The 6,073-nt window shown below is 39.5% G+C and overlaps 1 protein-coding gene across 5 annotated transcripts in view; it reads left to right on the top strand.

Moving 5' to 3' along the window:
- The window catches only part of HS2ST1 (heparan sulfate 2-O-sulfotransferase 1), a 203,882-nt gene that overhangs the window by 192,425 nt on the left and 5,384 nt on the right, over window positions 1–6,073 (top strand). The gene's annotated exons all lie outside the window — the stretch shown is intronic.

Raw genomic sequence — 6,073 nt, 5'->3', positions numbered from 1 at the left:
AAAATAGTGATACCTAATTCTTCAAAGAAAAATGATATAAATTTCTGATAATCAAATCTCTGCATGATCAACAGCAAGTGGTTAAGAATCTCTTCTGGAGACTAGAGACAGGGTGGGGATGGCTGAGGGGTGGGGGCCTACCACCCTACACTGCAGGGGAAGCACCCGTGAGCTGCGACCTCAGCCCCTAGCACAGAACTGTCAATCGCATACTTCTGACAATTTATCAATCCTTCGCTTACTTTTTACAATAGTTAGTCACATGGTGATATTCTGGAGCACTTCTTACCAGGTTAGTCAATAAATTAATAGCAATGAATGATGGCTCCTGGATAAGGCCCACTGGTAGGAACAGAATAGGGAAATGGTGCAGAAGCAGCCTGATGTTGGAGGATGTGAACTAAGGAAAAATGGAAGATTCTGGAAGTAGGATTTATAACTCAATTTATAACTCAAATACTAAGAGAAACAATGGAGTTTTTGGAGGGGAAATGAAAAGAAACTTTTATTATTTTACATATACACACACATTCTTAAAATCTGAAAATTGGATGTAGATAACAAAATTATGTTGTATTAGAGAATACACAATTATATTTCAGCAGATATTTACAATTTGTCTCCACCAAAACGAATGAGCCAAATAAACATGTGATTTGAGATTCTCAGGTTCTTTCCTATTTGGTCTTCAAGACATCAAATAGAATAAAAATATCAAATGGCAAATGAAAAAGAAATAGAAAATAAAATACTACTTAATCCATAAACTGAATCCTTAAAAAAGTTTACATGTTGAATATGAAAAATCCTTATAATTTCTACTTAATGGTAAATTATACAAGCTTTTGATTCTGTGAAAATCAGTTTCAGTATTTCAGTCCCAAATGAGGAAGAAATACAAGGCAAAGAGAATAGGAATGGGAAATGGTGGTTCAAGGGTGCTTCAGACACTTAACAGCTGAGCTCTTCAGAAGCTGAGATTTAAATGGGTGTGATGGTATAAGAGGGAAATGAAAGGAAATGACAGATTGAAACCTGAGAAAACAGAGTTATATAAGCCAAATGTTAGAGGATCATAGAACACTGTGATGAAAGACAGGTATAAGCTTCAAGTGTCCTTTTTTCCTCCACCCTTACAAAGGATGGTCAAGATCAAACTAAATTCTCCTAAAGACACACTACATCTGCTGTGTGTCCTACACTGTGAGGTGAAGAGCCCTGGAAGCTGGGTGAGATCTGGACTGCTACTGGGCTTCCTAAACTCAGTGTATAAATGAATCATCTGGGGCTCTTGTTAAAATGCAGATTCTGACTCAGCAGGTCTGGAGTGCGGCCCAAGATTCTGCACTTCTAGCAAGGTTCCAGAGCATGGCCAGGCCAGTAGGTGACACTGAGGAGCAAGCCTTCAGCACGTGTGGACCCAGGACCTAGCTCTTGGTTTCACCAACATGAAGCTCCTTCTGCAGTGCCTGCAAAGGAGGCCTGAGGTCTACAGAGGCTCTTTAGCAAGGATACACTCTCAGTTACTGCTTTCATGATACGGGGAATAAAAAAGTATACTGAACTAGAACAGTGGTTTAAAGGTTATCCCATACCTATACAATACACACACACACACACAAGCTACCACAACATATAAAACAGAACGGGGGGGTGGGAGCGTAATGCCCCCACCTACTCAGTCTTCTCCATCTGCCCACACAGTGATGCCTGAAGCACTCTGGGACCAAAGCATTCCAAGAAACACAGAAAGTAATAAAATAAGTAAAAGGGTTGTGCCTCCACTGGACTCGGGGAAGTTTGGTGAAGGCAGAACAGAACAAGGCATGAAGCATCCACTGCTGTCTCAAACTTTCCTGTTTGCAGAATCAGCATTTTAGAGGTAGAAGGGGCCTAGAGTATCCTGTACTCTTTATGTTACAGATACAGAAACTGAAGTCCAAGAACCACATACCTCAGATTTTGGTCCAATCATCCTTCTATACCACTGGCTAATTTCTTTAATCCATTATTGTCCAATTTAAACAAGGTGGGGGGGCGTGGGGGACCAAAAGGCTTGAAAGGATCAGACAGATATCTTTCACATCATAAAACTGATCAACGGACTTGGACACTGAGAATTTCAGGTTCTGTCCAATGCTCAGGAAATCCCTGAAATCCATACATTCAAACCTCCAAGATCTCAAAGCTCTGTTGATATATCTCTCTCAACTGTTTATTTCCCTCCTTACATTCATTATAATCTTAACCTCCAATCTACCCTGTGCATTATCTCTTGTATTGAATAACCATTTTTCGACAATGGCCGCTGACTTATTCTTGCCTTTTTATTGTCCTGGGTAACCTCAAGGGTTGCTGAACAATGCAGGTCAAAACTAAGAGACCCAGTCTAAATGTAGGACTTTGAATCTTACTATACTGAATACATTCTGAGGCATATTCAGGTATGTTAAATTCTCTACAGTCTATTTTTTTTTTTTTTTTTTGACCATGCTGCACAGGATGTGGGATCTTAGTTCCTAACCAGGGATCGAACTGGTGCCCCCTGCATTGGGAGCACAGACCATCTGGGAATTCCCTACATTCTATGATTGCTAGTCTCCAAACACACAGAATCTTTCTCTAATCTCCAACTAAGAGAATACTGAAAGTTACAAACTTAATATATATGTGTATGTATTTTTTTTCTTTCATCTAATCAACATTTAACTAAGGCAATCTGTTAAAATCTCATTAATAAAGCTGTGGCTGATTTGCAATAAATCAAAAGATGCTGAGCTGAGATTTACCTCCCCTTCACAGGGAAGCAAAAAGTGCGAAGTAAACAAATACTGTCAGTAAGGTTAAAGCGGTGCTTCACACTACTCTGGAGAAGAGTCTGAGCATTCAGAAGTGTCATTTACATAGGACTGAATTCTATACCACCCTAATCTCTTCAAAAGTAATCTCCCAGGACACAAAAACCTAATTAATGCCCTTTGAAGAACATACTTTTTAAAAGTTTTCCTTTCAAAGTATTAATTTAGCAACATTTAATTTTTATCGTCCGAGTTCTCTAGAATTTCCCTGCCGCTCCTCGGTCATATTCTCTATGCCCTTTCATTTTCTGTGTTCTCGTCTCTTCTCTACCACTTGCCTTTCAGTTTTTCTTCTAATTTTCCTCTACAGTGGAGCATTCTGCCCAAGACTGTGAGATAAAGCTCTGGGATAGAGAGGAGTAAGGAGAGAGGTAGATCAGGTGAGCAAGCTTCTACTCAGTTCATGTTATGGATTCTTACTGACTACGATACTTGGCACTAATGAAAGATAAAGAGAGGGGCACAAAGGAGCAAAACTAATAGTATCAAATGAAGCTGAGTCTGAAGACACTGAAAACTCTTGGGGAAAAGAAATACAGTCACCATAGCGACTTAAAGAGAATTTCCATACTCTGATTGCAAAAGGCTATCAAGAAAGATGTTTCAGAAATAGTAGTTAGATATAACACAGGAAAAAAAGATGTTTTATGGCTAGCCTGGAGCAGATTTTAAACTGTGATTTTTGTCAGATTTTATAACTCTTAAGCAGAGTTAGGCTAGCAAGTAATCAGAAGAGGCCTTTAGGGAAAACACAAGCAATGTAGTGAGTGGTGTTGTGATTTATATGCTAGTTGAACCAGAATTGAACCAATGCAATAGGAAAAGCTGAGAAAGCACCCTCTCACTAACACTATATCTAGATTTATATTCTTAATAAGAGGAATCTCAACATTATGATTAAATGTGATCACAAAAGAACTTGTTTTCACTATCTAAAAGTAGGAATGTCATCCTGAACATCCTGGTCAAATTCCAACTTTGTAATTACTACCTATTGAGTGAACATTACTATTAACTTGGGTAATTATATATACCAAACTCCCACTCATTCATATACTTAAAATAAACATTGACTGTATAGCCGTGGGTAGTTTTATGAGACTAAATTGGAGAGGAAGTTTTCTATGCAAAGAGAAAAAATGAGTAATAATTGGATACCATATAAGAAAGGTTCAGCAGCAAAAGAACATAATATACTATCTGCACTAAAGCTCAGAATTGTGTTGTTCAATCCTACTACTATCAATCAGAGGCACTCCTGCCAGTATTTACCACCATGGCATCAAGCTCAGCTAAGAATTACCTTCAGAACCTAAGCAGGTTCATTTGTTCATTCATTCATTCAACAAAAAATTTACGGAGTATCTACTATGTATCTACAATACATACAACATGATACGGAGCATCTACAATAGAATGGGAAAGACTAGAGATTTCTTCAAGAAAATTAGAGACACCAAGGGAACATTTCATGCAAAGATGGGCACAATAAAGGAGAGAAATGGTATGGACCTAACAGAAGCAGAAGATATTAAGAAGAGGTGGCAAGAATAAACAGAAGAACCACCCAGATAATCATGGTAGTATGATCACTCACCTAGAGCCAGACATCCTGGAATGCAAAGTTAAGTGGGCCTTAACTATGAACAAAGCTTGTGAAGGTGATGGAATTCCAGTTGAAGTATTTCAAATCCTAAAAAATGATGCTGTGAAAGTGCTGCACTCAATATGCCAGCAAATTTGGAAAACTCAGCAGTGGTCACAGGACTGGAAAAGGTCAGTTTTCATTCCAATCCCAAAGAATGCTCAAACTACCACACAATTGCATTACTCTCACATGCTAGTAAAGCAACGCTCAAAATTCTCCAAGCCAGGCTTCAACAGTACATGAACTGTGAACTTCCAGATGTTTAAGCTGGTTTTAGAAAATGCAGAGGAACCAGAGATCAAGTTGCCAACATCTGCCGGATCACTGAAAAAGCAAGAGAGTTCCAGAAAAATATCTATTTCTGCTTTATTGACTATGCCAAAGCCTTCGACTGTGTGGATCACAACAAACTGTGGGAAATTCTTAAAGAGATGGGAATATCAGACCACCTGACCTGCCTCTTGAGAAATCTGCATGCAGGTCAAGAAGCAACAGTTAGAACTGGACATGGAACAACAGACTGGTTCCAAATAGGTAAAGGAGTACATCAAGGCTGTATATTGTCACCCTGCTTATTTAACCTGTATGCAGAGTATATCACGAGAAACATTGGGCTGGATGAAGCACAAGCTGGAATCAAATTTGCTGGGAGAAATACCAATAACCTCAAATATGCAGATGACACCACCCTTATGGCAGAAAGCAAAGAAGAACTAAAGAGCTTCTTGATGAATGTGAAAGAGGAGAGTGAAAAAGTTGGGTTAAAATGAAACATTCAGAAAACTAAGATCATGGCATCTGGTCCCATCACTTCATGGCAAATAGATGGGGAAACAGTGGAAATAGTGACAGACTTTATTTTATTGGGCTCCAAAAACACTGCAGATGGTGACTGCAGCCATGAAATGAAAATACGCTTACTCCTTGAGAGAAAAGCTATGACCAACCTAGACAGCATATTAAAAAGCGGAGACATTACTTTGTCAACAAAGGTCCGTCTAGTCAAAGCTATGGTTTTTCCAGTAGTCATGTATGGATGTGAGAGTTGGACTAGAAAGAAAGCTGAGCGCCGAAGAATTGATGCTTTTGAACTGTGGTGTTGGAGAAGACTCTTGAGAGTCCCTTGGGCTGCAAGGAGATCCAACCAGTCTATCCTAGAGGAAATCAGTCCTGAATATTCATTGGAAGGACTGAGGCTGAAGCTGAAACTCCAGTACTTTGGCCACCTCTTGTGATAACTGACTCATTGGAAAAGACCCTGATGCTGGGAAAGATTGAAGGCAGGAGGAGAAGGGGACGACAGAGGATAAGATGGTTGGATGGCATCACCAACTCAACGGACATGAGTAAACTCTGGGAGCTGTTGATGGACAGGGAGGCCTGGCATGCTGCAGTCCACAGGGTCACAAAGGGTTGGACACAACTGAGTGACTGAACTGAACTATGTCTTAGGCCCAGGGATACAAAGTGAACAAGACAGACAAGGTCCCTGCCCTTAAGAAACTTAAATTATAATAGAGAAAATGACAGACAGTAAATAAATAAATCAGTAATAGGAAAGATAGTG

This window comes from Cervus canadensis, chromosome 2 (genome assembly GCF_019320065.1).
Source record: "Cervus canadensis isolate Bull #8, Minnesota chromosome 2, ASM1932006v1, whole genome shotgun sequence".
NCBI lineage: Eukaryota > Metazoa > Chordata > Mammalia > Artiodactyla > Cervidae > Cervus > Cervus canadensis.
Note: the sequence above shows the minus strand (reverse complement) of the source record. Positions and strands in the feature narration are given on the sequence as shown.